This window comes from Cynocephalus volans, chromosome 7 (assembly GCF_027409185.1).
Source record: "Cynocephalus volans isolate mCynVol1 chromosome 7, mCynVol1.pri, whole genome shotgun sequence".
Taxonomy (NCBI): domain Eukaryota; kingdom Metazoa; phylum Chordata; class Mammalia; order Dermoptera; family Cynocephalidae; genus Cynocephalus; species Cynocephalus volans.
Window position 1 is genome coordinate 155,075,016 of NC_084466.1, and position 23,086 is coordinate 155,098,101.

The 23,086-nt window shown below is 40.1% G+C and overlaps 1 protein-coding gene across 3 annotated transcripts in view; it reads right to left on the reverse strand.

Annotated features, from left to right (window-relative positions):
* Positions 1 to 12,024, reverse strand: part of DHX32 (DEAH-box helicase 32 (putative)) — a 52,278-nt gene extending 40,254 nt beyond the window's left edge. The window contains exon 1 of one of the 3 annotated variants that reach the window (XM_063101898.1): positions 11,761 to 12,024. The gene's annotated coding sequence lies outside the window, so the exon portion shown is untranslated. Of the gene's footprint in view, positions 1 to 11,313; positions 11,733 to 11,760 lie in introns of those variants that run through there. The other 2 variants (XM_063101899.1, XM_063101900.1) reach the window with 2 other exon arrangements.
* Positions 12,025 to 23,086: the final 11,062 nt, after the last annotated feature.

Here is a 23,086-nt window from a genome sequence, read left to right on the forward strand (position 1 = left end):
AGGTTAGGGGTCTTTACTATTCCAATCACTAGTGATTAAAAAAGAAAATAATCCAATCAGTATTGCTGGAAATAAGTCCCCTTTTCACATTAACCAGGTAAAAATGAAAAGGACAGAAAATTCAAGTCAAAAAGAACAAATCACAAAAATACAGTTCATGATATTTTGTCATTTAATTACTTTTTTTTTTTTACTTACAGAACCCGAGTTACCTTAACTATTGCTTTAGACTTTTAGTGGACTCAAAGGGCTAGTGCCTAATCAGTAAGTAATATAAAAAGTTCTCTCTCCATTGGTGGAGCTGAGCTCCAGGGAGTCAATCACTCAAGAAACATTTATGGAGTGCCTTCTAAGAGCTTAGATTAATAAACTAGGCACTAGACATACACATAAAGGATATTTTGACTGTAGGAGCAAGAGCAGAATAGAACTTTTAAAAACTCACACACAAGTAAGCTAAAAGAGAGAGAGAAACTAACAACTAGAAGGGGACTTTTATTATCCATGAAAAAAATACATATCTAATTCACGAACAACCTCAACAACACAGAATCAGAAGTTGAGGAAGCTATGTCTTAGTCATTTATATATGTGTAGCTCTGGTGTCGTAATTCTAGAAATATAGTTCATAGAAAAGGAAGGACAAAGTTTACAAGGGATTAACTGAAGCAAGTTTGTAAAATTTATCCTGAGTATAAAGGATATATATGTTTTTTCATGTTTCACCATTTGATGCTCCTCTTTTGCCTTCTTCTCTGTGTCTAATTCAATATAATTGCACTCTTCACACCTATCAAATTCTCAAATGTACAATTTTAGCACTTTGCAGAGATCTGGAATTTCTCGACACTTAGTCCCTGGACCTCTTCCCTTTTATCTCTGTATCAGTGCCTGTGTGGTCTCCTCTAGTCTCGTGGCTTTAAGTGTCATCCCTATGTAGAGGACTCCAATTTACACGTCCTTATGATCCACTTTCTTCTACTACTCACTCGTCATCTGCCACTTGGAAATTTAATAGGCATTTCAAATTTTTTGTGTCCGAAACTGAGCTCCCAACATCCACCCCAAAGCCACAAACTTGGTCTCCCCATCTCAGTTAGTTCCTTCCTTACACTTGCTCAGACCAAAATATTTGAAGTTATCCTTGATTTTTCTTTATCTCAAATCCAACATCTGATCCTTCAACTGATATAGTAGTCAGAATAATGGCCTCCAAAGGTGTACATGTCCTAATCCCTGGAACGTGTGAACGTGTACTTTGCATGGCAAAAGGGAGTCTGCAGATGTGATTAAATTAAGGACCTTCAGATCAGGAGATTATTCCAACTATCTTGGTGGCCCAATGTAATCACATGGGTCTTAACATCAGACTTTTTCCAGCTATAGTCAGAGGGAGATATGACTGTGGAGGGTCAGACGGATGCAACGCTGTTGGCTTTGAAGATGGAGGAAGGGAACTATAAGCCAAGGAATGATATTGGCAGCCTCTAGAAGCTGGAAAAGGCAAGGAAGCGGATTCTCCTCTAGAGTCTCCAGAAAGGAACACGATTCTGCAGACGACTTGATTTTAACCCAGTGAGACCCACGATAAACTTTTAACCTACAAAACTGTAATAAATTACTAAGTTGGTGGTAATTTGTTACAGGATAAATAGAAAAATGAATACATCCCATCATATCAGTTCTACCTTCAAAAAATATCAAGGACTCCATAACCTCTACTGTGAACACCTGGTCTAAGCCACCATTCTCTCGACTGCTTTACTGCACTAGTCTCCTAACTGGTCTTCTTGTTTCCACTCTAGCCGCTTTCAGTCCATTCCCAACCCAGCAGTCAAGGTTATCCTGTTAAAGTCAGCTGATGTCTCTTCTACTCAAAATTGTCCAATAACTTACCATCACATGTCACTCCAAGGAAAAGCCAAAATCCTTAACAGAATGAGGAAGTCCTGTGCGATCTGGATCTCGCCTCCCTGCCCTCATTTCCAACAGCTTCCTTCCTGGCTCACTCTTCTCAAGCCGTGTGGCTCCCTCAATATTCTTCAAATATCATGGCAGATGCCTGCCTCAGGGACTTGGTGCTTGCTCTTCCGTATGCCTGAAATGTTTCTCCCTCAGATATCTGAATGGCCAGCTCCCTCCCTCCATAAGGGTCTTTACCAAACGTCAGCTCAGGAAGGGCTACCCCAACTAAACGTTTACCCAACCATCCCCATTCCTCGCCAACCCTCCTCCTATCCTCTTAGCTGCTTTGTTTTTTCTCCTTAACATTACAATCTAACATAGTATATATTTTCCCTCTTTAGTTTGTTAATTGTTAGTATCTTCCACCAGAATGCAAGTTCTATGAAGCAGGAGTCTGTGTCTATTTTGCTCAGTGTATCTACATTGCCTGACACTCATTAAGCATTCAATAAATATTTGTTGAATGAATGAATGATGATAGAGCTTCAGAGATATTTTCGTTAAACTTTCCAAGTTGCCCTATATTGTCAGTCGCCAAGTCCTTTAAAACTTCTCAGGATTCTGTTCCTTCCATTTCCCTGGGCCTCCATGCCGGATGCCTGTGACAATCTACCTGCTTAGTCTCTACACTTTCATTTTACTCTTCTCATAGTTCAAGTTATCTTGGTGCTGCTGAATAAAGTTTAAACATTACTGTAAGGAACTCACTATGTTTCTGGATTTGTTACTTTTCTGTACCCTCATCAATGATTAGACTCTGCTATTCTTAAAGGGTATGGCCTAAAATCTTGGCAAATCCACAAACTGGAATATTTGTAGGTTCTTGGTTTTCCCTCAAATCATACACCCCCCCCCCCAAATTAGCTCCTTTTTCAACATTTATTAAAACTTCTTCTCTTGATAATTCCAGAAGAGTTATTGAGTAGAAAATAACAAAACTGCACTGAGATTCAGACAGTGGTACGCATCATGCTTGCTTCAGCAGACCACCGATCTTTGGGACTGCTTGTAAACAGCCAATACTAGGAGGCAGCATCCTCAAATATGAGGGAACTACTGGACTATCAGTACTACTATCATTTTCCTACATTTCTTTGTTTTTTTACTTAAGACTGTTATTGGAGCTATGGTTTCTTCATTGGTAATTTCCACAGTCCTAAACCTGAATATAGAGGGTGCTCAATTAGCAATTACAGACTAAGTAATGAATAAATTATTTTCTGTTCTTTGGGAATTTTATGCTTTTAAGATTAACATCTGATTGCATATTATCATAGGTATCATTTATAATCTAATAGGTTCCCTCTATCCTCAAGTTTTCTCACCCTTAATTCCCACATTTTCAGGCCTTCTGTGTACTCGTTCAACCAATACTTGAGTGTGCCTACTTCACGTCTGCACTGTGAACATGCTGGTGACACAGAGTGAACAGGCAGGGTGGTGTCTGTCCTCATGAAGCTTACAATCTAGCTGAGGCTGAGGGTAGGGGTGTGGAAATAGAAATTCTTTGTCTATGACATAGAAAGACTCTTAATCTTAAATACAAGTAACTAAAGGAAGGAAAGTGTGGCTGGTACATAATAGGAGAGAAAGACAGACTCTGGTATAAGATGAGTCCAAAGATGAGACAGGTGCCAGATCACAAAAGACATGATACACTATGGTAAAAAGGTTGTGTTTTATTTTAAGTGCCATGGTCTCACTCACCTACTGCTGATCAAATTTTTATTTTTTACTCTTTCTGCTTTTCCTTACAATTCTCCTCTTAAATTTGATGTCACACTGTTTTTTTGAATATTATCTGCAATTTTTCCAACACCCACCTTCAGTTTTCTTAGTCATTAGTGAGATCAAGTTCCAGGACAGCTAGAGCTGGTGACAGTTTAAGGCAAATGGCACAATGGAAGTAGTCATGAGCAGGTACACCAAGTAGGGCAGGAAGAGAAACCAATAAATCCATTTTCACACACGCACAAAAAAAATTCTAAGAAATATTAAAAACTAAATCACATTTCTTGACTTTAACACGTTATTTTCAAATAAGTCTGTAAAAGTAGGTCAGCTCCATGATCTAATTCGCAGGGTTCCGAAACCCTACATAATATATATATTACACACACACACATGCATAAATATATAATATGTATTCGTAAATATATTATATGTATATTTATGTAGATAAATATATATATATATACACACACACACACATATCTTGCCTTTTAAGAAATTGTTTCTTTTATATGACTTCCAAATTAGATTCAGCACTATTTAACCAATGCATTTTTTGGAAAAATCTGTGCAAATTTTAACAAATATTTTAATATCTATTTAATGTCTCTTTATATTCTGTAGAGCAGTAAATCATTTATTATTTGTATGTTTGTACACAGGATAAACTAGAGAATCATTAATTTTTAAAAAAACCTAAGGATGAATCTTCTATAACACTAACCTTAAAAAGTTATAATTTTGTCATTCGTGTCTAAAAACTCAGATATTCCCTAGTGTTGCAGATATCTGAATCCCCTAGGAGATTCAAACACTACCTCATTAAAGTAAGCTCTGATCTCTGTTATGACAGTATAATGCTGAAAAGGTAAAAGGTATTAATTCTGTCCTTTTATGGGAGAAGCTTAGCAAAAGGAAACATCCGTCTACATGGAACCTTTGGAACTAGGTGTAAAACTACCGCAAACACTCACTGCATGTACTCAACACATTTATTCAGATATTCATTTTCCTCTTGCTCTAGGTTTATGGTAGACTTCTTAAAGGAAAGATTAATTTCTGAGCCATCTTTGCAATTCCTACCTAATAAGAGGGCTTTGCACAGACTGTGTGATCAATAAATATTCGCTGAACTAATAAACAATATACTATAACGCATGGTTGTTTAGAAAAGAGGTTAATCTGGTTATTATTAGTGAATGTTTTCTGGAAAAAGCACTATTATTTTTCGGAGAATGGGATCATTGGTCCAATATTCCATGCCAATTCTACTCAAAGTTCTGGTTTGTGGCATGATAAAGAGCTTGCACCAGAATATAAATCAACTTACTGTTTCCTTCACAGCAGTCTTGCTATGAAAAAGTCAGCTGAACTAAACAGTATGTTTAGTGACATAGCCTATTTACATTCTGGCACAAGCTCCTTATCTCATTGCAAACCAGTAAGTCTGCAGATTGGCACTGGTCTGCAGGTCACACTTTGAGAGGCATGGCTCCCTACTACTACTAAAATTGGAGTATTAACGATGATAATAATGATGATAATTCTACCAGTTAGCATTTATAGAGTGCTTATTGCATGCCAGATGCTATGTTAAGCACTTAAGTACTTTCTATGGATTATTTCATTTAAACTCTTAAGGACCCCATGTGGGTTTACTTTATTATTTCATTTTTTGAAAGAGTAAATTTAAGCCTTCAGAGGTTTAGTTAATTTATCCAGCTTCTAGCAGCTCATCTGTGGTAGAGCAGGTGCTTGAAGTCAGGCAGTCTGATCCCAGCTTAACCCTAGTTAAGTGCACAGTGTATGCTTAACCACATAACCATGCCGCTTTCTGACTGCATTAGAGAAAATGGGCTCACATTGCGCCATGGTGGGTTGAAGAAATACTTGACCCTATGGGAGCTGTCAGGCAGGGTGGTCTGGAAAAATACCATCAAATGGAAAAACATGGTATAAATAGATTTGTAAATCTTTTTTTATAGATTTGAAAAATATGGTTCTAATTGCCCACATGAAGTTACAGTAAAATATTTAATATGCACTTTCTCTCTCAGGCATGGCATTCTTTAATTAAACAATGGACTTAATCATTACTGGGACTTTTAGAAGGCTACTTCTTTGTTTGCTTTTGTTTTAACAGGATCAAACCTCCCCAAAATAATTCCTATTTCGTTTCCAGTATCTATTTAAAATTTTTTGGAACAAAGCATAGTCAAAATTCAAAATTTATTTTAAGAACCATATTTCTAGGCTTCTAACAAGTTGACTGTTTTGATTTTAAGTAAGCAAATCAAGTTAATCAGCTTGTTTAAAACACTCAAAAAAAAAAAAAAAGATTCACTTTTAATGCAATATTGGTTCACATGAAACACAGCCTGAATAACCAATCCTGAACAACTAATTTTTTTAAGAATCCTACATTCCAATGGTAATAATAATAATAAAAAAAGACATATACAGGAAGACTTCCTAAGCTCAATCAATGCTTATGTATAACAGTAATATAACACTCCCCACAAATAAGTTTTAAGTCAGAGGTTTTGTTTGAAGTTCAGAGTCAGGGTGTCTTCTGTTGTCCCTTCAATTCTTACTGTAGAAAGAATTGACAGAAAATCACCCAAGGACAAAGTTGCACAAAATACTAAAATTTGAATGGCACTCATCATATATAAAACTAATAGCTAGATGCAGAGGAAAATTTTTTTTCTTCCAAATATTATTATATTCACAGGAAGAACAGCTTGATTATCTAAAGACCATGCTTTTACAAGATAATCTGGGATAACTCTGGCTTTCCTAAGGTTTAATTACTATTAGCTTAAAAGAATTCATGTTTGAAGATAACTTGAAAAACACACGGATAGGCACACCTTTAAAACCAGTCAGTGGCTATGGCAACAAGAGGTTTTGGAATCAAGTGGGTATAGAATGAGAATAGTTTATTCTACTTTATAGGTTGACTTCATTTTGCAGCCAATTTCCTTTAAGAAACCTAGATATCTTAATTTCTTTTGCTATCTCTGCTAACATTCATTCACTCAGGGTCACTGTTCTGACTCCTCCTACCTGGCACTTTTCCCCCCACATGTCTGCTTGGCTAACTCCCTCACCTCAAATCTTTCCCTAAGTCTCATTTTCTCAACGAGGCTCCCCATATTTAATACTGCTTCCTACATGCCCATATCCACCATACCCTGCTCTCTGCTTTCTTTTTATAGCACATACTATCTTAACCTAATATACTATATAATTTACCCATTTATTATGTTCATTACTAACTATCAGTCCCTTCCTGCAACCTCTGACTATAAAAAAAGAAAAAGAAATGAAAAGAAAAAAGAAGTTCAAATGTCTGGACCACTTAGTGCTTTTCAATATTATTTTGATGATTTTTTTGATTGCATGTCATTCTAAAAACTAATTTACTCTGAGTAAAAGCAGAGTTAATAAAGTATGCTAAAATACTAATCTGGCTTATTATTGTAGTCAGATATCAGAGCAAATGTGTGAGATCCAATAAAAGCTGAGATCTGAATAATCTACTACCAGTCTCCTTAAGGAAGTTAACATACTTGTATGTATTTTACTTGAGATACACAAAGTAAACTTTTATTCATCTTCTTTTAAATACAGTATTTGCTTGTAGCATCATAATTAACTTATTATTATTATTATTATTTTTTTTGGCAGGTGGCTGGTATAGGGGTCAAATCCTGGATCTTGGTGTTATCAGCTCTAACCAACACAGCTAACCTGCCAGCCTGATAATTAACTTGTGAAGTTACATTTTCCTTGAATTGTTGTCCCAAATGGAGATTGTGGAAAACCATAAATATCAGTAAGCTTTCTTTTTTTGTTAACAAAGTAATGAGCAGTCATTTTGCATTAAGTTTAATAAAACAATAGATTGATGGCTATATTGTGCATCCTATGGTAGATGGAGGAAAAGGTAATGATTTCAAGGAATGCCAATACATGAACTCTTCAATAGAAGGGACTCGTTTATTAATCTTTCCAGATTTTCACTTTACTTTTCTGGCCACACTATTTAGGCTCCTTGGGCACCAGCCACACACCCTCTAATGTAGAATATGTGCACCCCAGGATTGTATCCTTGACCCTCTTCTCATTCCACATAATCTCCCTGGAGAAAATAATTCACATTTTAACTTCAATTACTGAATGATTAATCCAGATTTCTATCTTCATCTTAGATTTCTTTCTTTGTTCCAGACCCACATGTCCAACTACTACTACCAATTTAGAAGACAGGCATTGCAAATGTTAGCATTCAAAATCAAACTCATCATCTACCCCATTTCTTACACTCCTTAGGAATTTTTTTTCCTTGGGAGAGCACAGGAGTCATCCCAGGCCTCTCCTCCTATATCATCCAGACCTGCCAATTCTACCTCTTTCAGTGGCCTCCTCCTCCCTGTTCCCACCACCATTGCCTTAGTTATCTCATCATTTCTTTGCTGAATTACTGCAAAATCTCAAGTTTTGTTTTTTTCTGCTTCTAATCTTGGCTCTCCACCATTCCCATGATGCAAAATCGATCGTGTCACTGACCCAAATCCTTATTACCTTTAAAGAAAAAAACCCACAGTCCTTAGGTTCTTTCTGATTTAGTGCATATTTACCTCTCTAGCCTCACTTCCTCCCACTCTCTTCTAATATATATGGAGTACCTCTCTCCTTCAGCCACAGTGAACTACTGCTAATAGTTGTTCTCTTGTGCCTTTGCCAAAGCTGTTTTTCTGCCTCAGAAGCCCCCCGCCCTCACACAAAATCTACCTGGTCATTTCCTATTCACCCTTTTTGAATAGCAACCCAGAACCTAGGAAATATCTAACACACTTTAGATGTTCAATAAATGTTTGCTATATGCTGAATCAATTGCAACCCTTTACATTAAAAAGTTCTTTATAATATACAAGATATTTTCATTTATATCTATAAACACATTTATTTTGATTCTCACAACTAGACTATTTTTATTACTATTATCACAGGGTTTTTTACCCCCAGCTATCAATGAGGAAATAATAGCTCCTCACTTTCCCAAGGTGGCATAGCTAGAAATTAATGCAGCCATCCCTGACTAAAGTCTTGTCCTCTCTCTAGTATTATCCCACTTAAGTCATCAGGAACACACTGAAGCTCACTATGTGCTAAAAGGAGGACAGAAAAAGCATGTCATGGATTTAGCTCCAAGGATGTTTAATCTCAATCAGAAGTACAAGACCCATACACATAAAATGAGAGAAAACACTATGAGAAAGTACAGTACAGGACTAAGTGCTTAATTGTGTAGCCCAGTATGAGAAAGAAGCACAGTTAGCAGGCATTACCCTAATCCTGGAAGATTTACCAGAAATGGGGGTGGGGGATGCACATGGTCTTGCAGCCCAATTACAGTAGGAAAGAGTGCAAGGGTAGAGAGATGGGCATTCCTCATTAAGTCCAACAATTTGAGTGCAGACATGACAGGTTTTGAGGATGAAGAGGAAACACACCAAAAATGGAAATTGGATTGTTTTCTACCTTTGACTGAACTCCTTATGAGTTTCAGAAAGTAACAGAGAAATAGAGAGGAAAAAGTATCCTCACTCTGGTAAAGAAAACAAAAACCCCAAATCAACAACAACAAAAAATGAAAATTTCCTCCTGCTTATGATAATAAGGCCAGGAGACAGAACTAAAACATTCATTTGCTATATTTTTATCATCTTATTTGCATTAAATAATGTTAACTTCCCACTAGAATTACTGTTACTTTGAATTCTGATGTGGCCAACAGATTTAAATTTTAAAAAAGAAAGGCTATATTTGTCTCTTCATTGCTACCTTGTTATTCCCTGGTCGTGCTTTGGTTTGTTACATTTAGTTAAGCATCAGCAAAAGAAACAATAATGTAACTATTCCATCCAGTGATGAGCATGGAAACTTAAAAAAACAACACAGGACTTCATTGTTTTTCATTTGACCACCAATAATATATTGAAAATGCCAGTGAAAAGAAATAAACACAGTGAAATGCCCTCAGAAGGGACAACCAATACTTCTACAATTCATCTCCAACTCCTTTCCCATTAACAACTTTCTGATCTCCGGGTATTTTCTCCAATAGTAAAACATCCACATATCCCCATATTGAAAGCAATTTCTCTGAAGCTCTTTCCATTCATTCAACAAACATTTAACAAATACATTGTACTAGGTGCTAGAGAGAAAAAGAGAAACTGAATATTGTCCCTGCCCTAGACATTTTAGTGCCTTTCCCTCTCCACTTCCGCCCTCCTCACCAGTCTTTTCTTCCATAAGCACACTATCCTCTAAAATGGAGTGTTGCTTTTCACAGTTGCCTTTACCTGTTACCTAAAGTATTTCAGTTCAAGACTTCCTCATTGTCAACTGCATAGCTACTGATAAAATAGTTCTTCTATACCACTACAAAGTACTTCACCAAAATATACCTCATTTTTCCACCCTTAAAATCTGTAACTACCAAGTTCTTGAGTCCTTGTTACCTTAGCAAAGAGATCTGAAGTGTTTCTTTTTTGCTTTTTTTAAAAAAAAATACAAATGCCTACTCTTTACTGTTTGGGAAAATTTCTCCTACCATCTGTTTTGTGTCAATAAATGCCAGGCCTTTTCTTTCTTTTTTTTTTTAATCACTATCTCTTTTGAGTATGATATTACTGATGATCATCACTATGTTTGTATCTTGGATGAAGACTTCCTGATTTTGCGAACGATATGAAAAACTAGAGTTTGAGTAACACTGTATACGAAAGTACTGCTGATCTTAGATACGTTCTAAAAATGCATCCCTCCTCTCTAAAGTTCAGGAACTGGTAGTTAAGGTACCACGAAGTGTTTACTTTCCAATCTGAATGTATTACTTTTATACTTTAGCTCACAAATTGTGGGGTCTGTATATGTCACACTGCTTCTCAACAACCACACAAAAACCTTCTCGTTTTGACAATATATCTGGAGAAGTTCCCATATAGCCTGAGAGGAGAAAGCCTAATTTGGCAGAACATCATAAATGTCCGTTTCCATCATAGAACGTATGCTTCTCAGGTTTAATTAACCTCTGAATGATTTCCTTCTTAAGAGGAAATAATTCTCTTTGGTGTCCTGGTCATCCATGGAGTGGAACTCTCTCTAGTGACAAAGATGAGGAATCACTTACATGACCCCAAAAGGGCTCTTCCTTCCCATTTCCTTCAAGTACCGTCTCAAGCGGCGTCCAGAATTGATAGAGGGGCCATAATTTCCAGACCTGAGTAGTCAGTCGGTCCTGCAGCTCGCCCCCACCTGCACTTCCTTTCTCACCCTTTCTTCTCTCTTCTCCATTTTTCTTTCCTCCTTCCGGTTCGTTTTTCTAAACCTACGCCACGCGCCTGGTTGTTTGTTTACACGTTTACGACCTACTAGATAAAAACCCCTGATCCTCAAAGGTGCCGTAAAGCAGAACCTGAATCCGTGTCCTTAAAACCAATACTATGAAAGACTACCGTGTAGGATAATGTCACATTTGTCCGTGGGCTGACACAGTAACTCAGCCGAAAACGGGCAGGACTGAAACAAGCAAACACTCACAAAAAACCAAACCAACCGGAAAGATCCGCCCCGGGCCCACGGTCTGAGACGTGACACTCGGGATGACAGAGCGACGCTGGGCTCGGGAGTTCTCCCGGGTTTCCAGTCAGGAGACACCGTTGGCCCACGGTGACGACAGGGAGGCTCCCACTTGCTAACGCCTCCGTCCGTGTGGCCCGAGTGACGAGTCCCCCGGCTGCAGCCGGCTCCCGGCGCTGGGAGAACAGCTGTGCAAACGCTCGGCCCTGAGGCAGCTCCGTGAGAAGGCGGCGCGGAGGGCGCCCTCAGCGGGGGCGTTTCGGGGGTCGGGGAGGGGTCGTCCGCGGCCAACCGCGGGCAGGGGGCCCCCAGGCGGCCGCAACAGGTGCCGGGCCTGGGCCTCCCCGCCCGCCCGGGCCACCTCGCCCCGGCGCCCGACCCCTCCCGCCGCCCGGGCCCCGCCGTTACCTGCAGCGGTGGCTCCCGGGAGCCGGGAGGGAGGCCCAGGCCAGGCCGCCTTCCCGGCGGGGCAGGCCCGCTCTCCTGACGGACGCCTCGGGGCGGCGACGGCGGGGCCCGTAGGCCTCCTCCCCGGGGGTCGGGGGCGCGAGGGCCACCAGGGAGGGCCCGACCGCCGGCCCAGGCCTCGGGGGCTGTGTCCTCAGGAGGCGTCCGGGCCGCCAACCTCGCACGGCTTCCCCCGGCGACGCGCGGGCACTCGCGCTCGCCCGCGTTTCCTCGCGGCTTTTGGGCCCTCTCTTTCGCTGTCCTTCAGGCCCCGCCTCCCTGGCCTCCTGGTTGTCAGGGCAACCGGACCGACGCCTGCGGCGGGGGAGAGGCGTTAGGAGGGGCTGCGGCGGCGGCGGCGGCGGCAGCGCCGGGCTCTGCCCGTGGGGGCCTGGGAGCGGCTGAACATGGAGCCCCAGAGTAAGGGAGGCCGCGGCCGCCGGGGCCGGGCGAGCCGGGGAGGGCGGCTGAGCCGGGGCCTCCCCGAGAACGAGTATGGGCGCCCGCGCGGGGCCCCGCAGGCCTTAACGCTTTCACGTGGAAATACGGTTTGCGTCTCCCTCTCGCAGTTTTCTCTCTTAGGGCGGGAAAGGGTCTAAATCCTGCTTAGTCTCTCTGGTGGGGTCGCGAGCGCCCGAGGGTCACCGCTGGGAGTCGGAGGGACGCGAGAGCTCGGACGTGTGGACGGAAGGATGCAGCGCCCCCAGTGTGATCCTTCCTGAAATTCTCCCTAAGCAATTCAGTGTATTATGAATCTTCTTGTCACCGTCATTGTTTTAGTTTGGAAGTTTGGTTCATTCATTCCTTGTAAGTAGCCTATCCTGTTTCTTTAACAATTACACGTGCAGCGAGGCTGGGTCTTGTATTTGTTACAGGCCCCGTCCTACCTCCCCACCCCGCCCCCCAATAGTCTGCGAGATAAAGGAGAAAAAAATTGAGCTTTATTCGAGAGGATCTGATTCATTGTTAGAAGTTCTGTGAGGTAGGACATGCAAATATTTTTTACGATTTCTTTTTTTCGTGTAGTTGTTTTCCCACATTTTTGATGTATGGCAAAAGGTGTGCAATTTGGAGTTATCAGACCTAACATGGGCTCTAACTTACAGTTTCTGGGTTTTTTCCAAGCCTTTCTAGAGACTTTGTGCTAAGCCCTTCTTTCCCCGTCCCTGTCCGAACTCTTCTTTTGCTCCTTTCGTTCTCAAAATAAGGACGTTGTTTTCTATGGAGACTTGAAAGATCTTAAACCTTTACAGAAGGATGAAGTTTGACTCAAAATCAAGTCGTCTCTTCCTGCACAGTTTCAGAAATGAAGTTCTCAGACCAAATCCTTTCTCTTGGGGGAAATGCTGGCATTTGTAAAGGTCATTCGTTCCCAACAAGAAGGTTTTAAAGACTTTTCTCTTTTAACTCATTTGCTGAGGAGAAAGGTTGTAAGTCGTGAGTTATAGTTGCTTGAGTTGATAAGATTTTTATACAGTATCCTGTCATTTGGATTCTAACCTATTGAAAGAAATTTAGCGTACAACAATACTAAAATTTTTGTCTCATGTCAAACTGGTGCTAGGCTGTGTATGTTTTCTCCTTAGAGAAGAAATTAAGTGAATATACATGCACACAATCTTTTTAAAACAGCAGCTTTATTTCTTCACATTTATGTTATCGTTTAAATGTGTAAACCATACATTTCAAATTCTTTAGTGCTTACTGTCTGTATCCATTCGTTCATTGTGCCTATTAGGATGTGTAGCACTGTTCTGGTGATTGCGGATTAAACAATGAATGGGACAGTCTTAGTTTTGGCTATCTCAGGAAAATTAAGCAGAGACTTGCTCAGGAACTACTGAAGCCTCCTAGGGGTCTGAGATTGGAGTATGGGAGATGGACAGAAAGCTTCTGAGAGGAAGTGGTACTAGGCCTGCAGAATGACCCTGCCAAGAATGAGGGAAAGGGATTCCAGGCAGAGGGAATTGCTTGCATGTATGTTCTGAGACCTGAGAGAGCAGCATGGGTTTGAGATGAAGAGTAGGAAGATTAGTAAAACTCTAGTTACGAAGAAAGGGAGAGAAGAGGAGGAAAAAAGGGTCAAGTGGAGAAGAAAAGAAATAAGGGTGGAAAAGTCAACAGGAGCCAAATCAGGAAGGCTTTATAAAACTGTTTTTAAAATGTCCTACATATGTGAAAGAACAAAATTACAAAAAATTTAGTTTCAAGATCTCAATTGGCTTTATCGCAATTCTAGAATCAGGCATTATTTCATTCCATAAAATAGTGTTCAACGAGCTGAGCAAAAGAGGTTAAGTTCATAGACAGAAAAGGGATTGAAGAACAAAAAGCAGATTGGTCATTTCAAACTTACTTTCCTTGTAAGGTGAAGGCAGGGAGACAGAATAGTAGAAAAATAATTGATTATTTAACATCAGGTTACTTCAGGCTATCATTTTTGTGAGAGGATTAAAGCAGAGGGAACTTCATTATCATGCCTATTGAAGATTTAAACTGTCCTGTTTGGGAAATTGGCTCTTATCTCTCTTCCGATTTCTCAGGTCTGAAAACTTATTTGGGTTCTGTGACTTGGAACTTTAACAGGGGTGACTCCATTTCAATTTTTTGTCTGATCTGTTGGGGCCTAGTGCAGAAACTGAGTCCAAAACAATGGCTTCCTATAATTTTTACTTAACGCATGTAAGCTATACATATATATCTCATCTCCTTGGATTTTTTTTTTTTTTTGGTGGGGGGTGGGCGGCTGGCCAATAGAGGGACTGAACCTTGGCTCTAACTAACTGAGCTAACTGGCCAGCCTTCATCTCATTGGATTTTGAGGTGGAAAAGATTTGTTAAGTAATTTATTCCTGGGAAATGATTGTAAATTTATTACTTTCTGCATATTCTTAAATGCTTTTATCAGTTTAATTTTAATAATTCAAACAATCACCATTTACATTAGGAAATTCTTTCACAGTCTAATTAATACCATTTTGGATAAATATTTACTAAATCTGTCATGGTTAGTAAATACTTAAAAGAACAAGACTAAATGATCTCCAAGGTCCCTTTTAACTTCAAGATTCATATCCAACCTGGGGGCTGGCTGGTTAGCTCAGTCAGTTAGAGTGTGGTGTTATAACACCAAGATCAAGGGTTCCAATCCCAAGATCTAGGGTTCCAATCCCCGTACTGACCAGCTACCAAAAAAAAAAAAAAAAGATTCATGTCCAACCAGATCTCACCTAACTGTGACAACTTACGTCATTCTCTCAAAGATAATGGAAGCACTATAGATACGATATTAACAAGTATTACAATTATACATAATTACAATTATACTGTTATCAATATTCTATTAACAACATATTGTTATACCAATACTATCTAACATTTTAAGCCTGGTGTTTACATTTTAAGCCTTTTATTATTGAGGGGTTTCAAATAACATTCTACAAGTGTAGTTGGCTGTAGCATTGGTAAATTGATTAAGAGGAAGGATCCTTCTTAATCGCTTTTAAGGATTAAACATATATCTAAGGACAATACCAAGGAACTAATAGAAATAACCCCCAAGTCAGTCTTATTCATTCTATTTCCACACACTTAGTTTTCTATTACTTTTAGGAATGACCTTTGTTAGCTGAGTCATTAAAATCCAATAAACATAAACTCTCCAAACCCCCCAGCTGGATCATCCTCTGGCAATAATCAGAGGATGACAGGGGCTACCACTGTTTCACAGAATAATAACAAGTCAATGATCCAAGAAATGACTCTTAAGGGAAAGGACAAATTAAATAAGTTCACAACCTTGGGCTCTTCAGAGTGGTTTTGGCTCTTGGTTTGCACATGTACATTCTTAATTATTTTCTTCCCAAACTAACTACACTGTTGGAAAGATAACCCATGGATGAAATAACATGGAAAGTATACATCAAGTTTCTTTTTTTGCTTTCTTTTGAAAAAATAATTAAGTTCAACAGTCTTCTCTCTTTCCTAATTTCTTAGTGAGTGACAGTACTAACGGGTGGCTTTGGAGTTCTTTAACCCAAATTTAAGCAAACATACAATCAGAAAAAAACTGTATATTTATCAAATATTCTTTAACCCAAATTTAAGCAAACACACAATCTGAATAAAAACTATATTTATCATATGCAGTTCTCTCCCCAAACCTGTTTCTCCACTAGTCTTCCTACCTTCCCAATTAATCCGGCCTGGAATCTGAGTCATCCTTGACTCCTCTTTTTCACTCGTCACCCCTCACACCCTCCCCATCCCCCAGCTTGACTGTTTATTCCATCTCCAAAATATACCCCAAGTGTGCTTCTTTCTCTCCCTCCCCAATGTAACCAATGGTACTCCAAGCCACCGTTTTGTGTAAATCGTGATTGTAGGCTCTCCTGATTTCTGCATTTTCTCCTTCTGGCTCCCACCATTACTCCACCTGGAAGCCAGAGTGACATTTTCAAAATATGTATCATACCAGGCCGCTGCCCCGCCAAAAGCCCTCCAAAGTTACCATGATCTAGCTGCCTCTTCAAACTCAACCCAAATCCACTCTTAGATATGCTTCAGGCACATTGGTCTTCTTTTAGTTCCTCAAAAAATACCAGGCTCCTTTCAGGACTGTGGCTCTTTGTACAAGCTTTTCCCTCTGCCAGGAATACCATTCCCTCCTGCTCTGGTAGATCTGACTCCTGAGGTCCTTCAGTCTGTTCAAATGTCACCTCCCTTCTTCCCTGACTCCCTAAGGAAGGTAAAGCCTCCTCCCCAATGTTATTCCCAACTTTACACGTTTTTCTTCGTACCAGTAATCACAATTTGCAATTATCTTGTTAATTTTTAAAATCTACTTTCTCCACCAGGATGTAGGGTGGTGGAAGAGGGCAACGGCCCTGTCTGCCCTGTTTGCCATCCTGTTCCTAGTGCCCGATGCAGAATAAGCCCTAAACATACATTTATTGAATGGATAGCACTGCTGTTAACAGCTGGATGCCTTATCTAATTTTATTTCCTTAAGTGTGTTGCAGTGTACTTAAAAAAAGAAAGCCGTTTTACTCTACAACAGAAGGGGCTGTGCTTCAGTGAAATTTAAAGTGCTTCTTGTGGAGTATGGTTTGGGTAAAGTTCATTTAAATCAGGTGCTTATAAATGTCAGGTTGATTACAAATAGGGTGTTCTGGATTCTTTTCTAACTTAAATGAGATGTTTTAAAAGTCTCAATCTATACGGTAAGATTGAAGAATTAGGCAAGTAATCTCATTTTTTGGACCAAGGGGCAACCAGACCAGCTCTTAAGACCCACCAAAATCTTTGCAGTGCCAATGGAGTACTTGCTCATTAATTATCTGAGAGACTGGTAAGGATTTAAAAGCAATTTCTTACTTAAGCCCAGGAATCATTTCAAAAATCTGTATAACAATTTTTTCTCAAGTAGTCTTAGTTCCTAAAGAATATTAATTCTATCAATTAGGTTACAATTCAAATCTTAAGAAATAAATGCGTATGTAAATCAAGTTTAAAACTTTTTAAAGAATATCAAAGCAATGCCTTTTAAACAGCCATATTTTAAAATCCTCATCAAAATATAAAATTCATTGCAATCCTGACCTGATGCTCAGTCAGCCACAGGAAGGGGAAAAATGACTTGATGGTTGAAGCTCTTTCTCCTCAGAAGCTCAGGTTCACCCAGCGTTGTCCCCAGATGAGTCTATTGCTGTAACTTGGGTTTTACTTCCTCTCAAGGGAAAAGGAAGCACTGTTACAACTTGTCCAGTCTGAACTAGCCAACCAGATCAGAGGAGGGGTGTGTGCATACCAGCATCACCCAAGAATGGCCCAGATGACTCACTGAATACAGAAGGTGGAGCAAGCTCACTAACAAGTAAACAACTCACACCAGTGATCTGTGCATTTATGTGCTCACAGGGCTGGATGGCAAGCCAGGGGCAGAACTGGGGACAGTTATCGTTGGGACCCTGGAGGTATCCTGGGGACATTTCTCTCAGGGAAAGCTGGAAGAAGGGTGGAGGCATTTCCTTCTCCTAGACCCAGGTGCCAGTTCCTTCAGCTGGTCTCTCACCTCCTTCTAGGTTGTCAGGGACCTGTCCTGGCCTTGACTTCTATGAAGGGTGCTCCTGTCTTTGTACTCCTTCCTCCTTTCCTGTGCCTGGAACGCACTCACTGCTCATCCACCTGTTTGTCCTTTAAAATCTCTCCAGATATCACCATCTCTTAGGGTCTTTGCATGTCTTTTTACCCTCCCTCACCCCAAATCAGAGTCATTTTCTCCCTCCTCAGTCCCATGTCTGCATTTTATTAGTACTTTTGTTATTCTAACATGTTGTAGTCAATATGTATTTATATGTTCAACTCTCCTGTGAGAAGTTTCCTTGAGACAGGGATAAGATCTTCATCTTTCTGACTCTAGTGAATCCCTTTATTCGTGTTAGTGTGAATGAAGGAAGGAATACAAAAAAAAAAACATCAATCACAGAATTTTACTTCTTCAAATGTCCCAGGGGGCTGGCCAGTTAGCTCTGTAGGTTAGAGCATGGGCTGATGATTCCCAGGTCCAGGGTTCAATCCTTGTACTGGCCTGCTGCCAAAATAATACAATACAATGTAATACAATAAAATGACCTTATGGATCTTGTCTACTTGAGAGAAACAAACAGGTAAATTAATTTATTCAGGATAGTGTACGTAGTTTAGTTTTCTAGTAAAGTAATTCACCTTACATTGAGAATAGCATTGCTAATTTATATATTACTCCTCCCTAGGCAATCAATATTTTTTTTATTGAAGTATAGGGATACTATAGAATATAAAAATCTTAAGTGTGCAGTATAATGACTATTTGCAAATTGAACACATCCACGTTATCACCACCCAGATAAAATATAATATATTTAATATAAAATATATAAAATATATAAAATATAGAATATTCCTTGCATCCCAGAAACCTTCTTCCTGCACATTTCCAGTTATTGCCCCCATCAAGGTAACCACTATTGGGATTTCCATCACAATGGGTTAATTTCACCTCTTTTTGAACTTTATTTAAGCAGAGTGATATAGTGTGTAATTTCTTCTGCCTTTGGCTTCTTTTGCTTAATATTTTACCTGTGAGATTCCACCAGGTGGTTACATGTAGCAGTAGGTTGTCCTTTTCATTGTTAAATTGTATTCCATTGTATAAATATCCCACAATTTTCTTATCTCTTCTTTTGTTGATGGACATTTGAGTTGTTTCCAGTTTGGGACTATTACAAGTAATGCTGCCATGAATATTCTTGTACATGTCTTTTGGTGTGCGTATGTGTGCATTTCTGTTGTATATATACCTAGGCATGGACTTGCTGAGTCATATTCATATTTAGTAGATATTATCAGTGTTGCGAAGTTGCACCAGCACTGTATTAGAGAGTTCCAGTTGCTCTACATCCTTGCCAATGCTTGGCTTTTTGCTCTTTCTAGATTTAGCTAGTTTAATGCATATGCAGAAGCATCTCATTGTGGTTTAAAATTATTTCTTCAATGACTAATGATACCACATACTTTTTTCATATATTCTAATAGGCTACTTCAATATCCTTTAATGAAGTGCCTGTTCAAGTTTTTTGCCCAAGTTTCCATTGGGTTATCTGCCCCACAGAGCCTCACATATTTACTCTCTGGACCTTTACAGAACAAGTTTGCTGACTCTTGCTCTAGAGTATACCAGGCAAGTTCTGACATTTCAGTTCATTTGGTTCAGTTCATCTTTGGATCCAGGTTTCAGTCAACCAACCAAGCAACATGTAAGAATCGCTCCCAAAGACTTGATTCAAAGACTCCAGAATCTCTTTTCAGCACATTCACTGAGTTTAGCCTGGTCCAACATTTTATCTCTTTCATCTGATCCTACACCCTTAGGAACCATTTCTATTCATATTCTCTACGTTTCTGTCAATATAAATTGGCAAAATCTTATAATTGTTTTATTGTGTATTGCTCTTCCACAAAGGTCACACTTTAAACTGTCTGGGTCATGCTGGGATATGAGTCTTGTTTTAGGGCTAGAATTAATGAGAGGTGGTAAGGCAGGTCATGGGGAGAATCAGCAGTTTCTGCAATGCCGCTCCTGCAGGGAAAGCCATGACAGGACCTTTATGGAAATGAAGAATAACCTCAGAAACAGAAGGAAAAGCTGCTTCTACCATTAAGGAGACTTGGCCCAATAAAGAGGTTCAAGGTTTCCAGCTTCACTGGAATCTGTCCTCATGACCCCAACCCAATTTTTAGTCTCCACTCCTTCTCGGCCAGTGTCCTAACTTTAACATAAGAGACCCTGTAAGCTTGGAAATTCACTTTGTGTTGTCATTAAGCCACCCACAGGATTAGACTTGAATTTGTTTAGAACCTAAGAGATCGCTTGTCAGAAATCCTGGCTCTGCAACTTCAGGAGATAAGAATTTCTTTTTGGGGCAGTCATAGTGTTTTCTTGATTTTGAACTGGGAATTTAAAGTCATGAGCTCATCATCATTTTCTTTCCTGAATCTCTCTAGAGCACTTGGAAGAAGCCAACTAACCCTATTTTATGTCTTATTTTTATTAAAGAGTTGTAAGGCGACAGCTGCTTATTTGTCCTAAGTCTTGTCTTCTACAGACCTTTGATGACAGGTGTCTACTTGATATTTTGAGTAACTCTTTTTGCCACTGTAAGCAGTGAACTGCCAGTGACCCTTTACTACTGGAGGTCATTAGTGTCTTTAATCAGATTGGAGAAACAATTGTAGAAAACCCAGTAGCAATTCAGAAGACGCGTCCTTAAGGTTCTGTTCTCTGGATCCCACTTCTGTATTAATATTTGCATTAATTAGGGCTTAATCAGAAAAGCAGAACCACTGCGAATGGTAAAGAATAAGGGGTTTTTGATTGCGATTAGACCTAATACAATTGTGGGAGCTGGTGGAGAAGTCAATGCAAAACTGTATTCATGTTGGGCCCAATGTTGTTCTAAGTCAGCTGGGCCATTACATGGGAAGGAAAGCTAGATAGGAGGTTGGGGATAGCAATGACAAATTAGAGCCCACAAAGAAAAATGAACCTGCCAGGATAAACTAGAACCCATGTCTGTCTCTTACCACCTCCAACTTAAGTGGTACATATGATCTGCAAGAGAAACTGGTGTCCTTCACCAGGAAGCTGTACACGTGCCCGACACAGCACTGTGAGACACGGAAGGAGGAGATCTGGAAAGATTTCAGTGCTACCCCACGCCAACAAGGTGATCCAGTAAATGGAACAAGAGTGTGTACAAACTGCCACAGTGCCTGGTGCTCTATACCAGCCTTGAGAGGACAACAAAGGACTGTTCTTCATTTCCCTTTCTTTTTTTTGGCAGCTGGCTTGTGTGGGGATCCAAATCTTTGACTTGGTATTATCCACACCATACTCTAACCAAGTGAGCTAGCTGGCCAGCCCCTCTTTCCCTTCTGAATGTACCGGAAATTACTCATGGAGCTAATCCTAATCTAGAGCCATACAGGGAAGGGAATTCTTCAGTGTAGCTAAATTGACACAGTATAAAACCACCAAATCCTTTATCACATTATCAGATTAAGGAAATTCTCTTCTACTTCTAATTTGCTAATGTAGCTAAATTGACACTGTAGCAAACCACTAAACCCTTTATTAGATTATCAGATTAAGGAAATTTCCTTCTACTCCTAATTTGCTAATGTTTAAAAAAAAAAAAAAATCATGGAAGAACTACTATTGGCTTTCATCAAATGCTTTTTCTGCATCTATTGAGATGACATCTTTTGCCCCCCCGTTAATGTTACTTACACTGATTTTCAAATGTCAGACTAACCTTGCATTAAAAAAACCTCCATATGATTGTGGTGTATCATCTTTTTTTAATAGATTGCTGAATTTAATGTACTGTTTTTAAAAATGACTTTTGGGTTTGTGTTCATATGAGTACTTAGCCTGTAATTTCATTTTTTGTAATTACTTAATCTAGTTTTGGTACCAAGTTTATCTTAATCTCAAAAAATGAGCTTGGAGAAGCTAGGAGAGAGGCACGGAACAGTCCTTCAGAGAAAGCATGGCCCTGCTGATTTCACGATTTCAGACTTCTGGCCTCTAGACTGTGAGAGAATATATTTTTGTTGTTTTAAGCCACCCAGTTTGTGGTATTTTCCTACAGCAGCCCTAGGAAACTAATATACTTTCTCTCTTGGTTCAAACATCATGAATTTGTAAATATTAACACTAGCAGGCAGAGAATGAAGATGGCAGTATAGAGTCCCCAGCATCACTCTCTCGCACAATCAACCAATTTACAACTGTTAAAAAGCAACAACTGCCAAGCTGGGGCCGCTAGAGCTCAGGGGAAGAGGAGAGACCTATGGAGATCATGAAGGCAGGAGAAGCCACAGTGAGAGAAAGAAGGGACCACTCTGATCATTTCTAGCCCTGGCCATTTCAAGGCTGGCCCTGGTGAGCACACAGAGCAAGAGCTGGCAAAAGCCACAGCTTTGCCCTTCATATGATGTTGCTTGGAGGCTGCAGGGGAGAAGAAGGCCTTGGTGGCCCCCAGGCCAGCAAGACCACTAACAGGGTTCCCATGGACCCACATACAAGTGAGGGGCCAAAAACAACTGAACAAAGGAGCCACTCAGAGGTCCATGAGTCATCGCAAAGGACCAGCCCACCCCACAGGAAGTGTTTGGAGTGCAGGGGGTGGGGGAGATGGATCCACGGGAGGAACATTGGGGCACAGCATGGACAGCTGATCTGCCCTCCAGTCAGCCCAGGCCCAGTCAGTGGAGACTAGTCAGGAATATAGAACTGCAGGGGGTGCAGTTTGCTGAAAAGACTCAGGCCCAGACCAGAGTTTCCACACAACCTGGGTGTACCAGACCTCACAAGACCCAGAAGTGCTTACCAGATCAAAAATTAAAACGTGAGCTGCACAAAAAGCCTTCCCCAAAGAATCAGCAGCAAAGCAGCAATTTAGCTCAACCACAGGGCTCAAGTGCTGGTCCCCACAGGAAGTTCACCCATATTAAAAGTAAGCAAAGGACAAAAAATTAGTTCCAGTGCAGAGTTTAAGTGGTGGGTGTAGCTAATAATCCAACACAGACTGAAAGAAAACACAAAAGCCCACAGAGCAGAGACAAAGTTCTGATATTAACAAGTGAAGGTCTAACACCACCAAAGAACACCTGTAAAATCTAGAAGAGCCAGGGGCCTCCGCGGCCCCCTGCCCCAGCCAGAGAGTGGGTGGGGTAAGGAAGG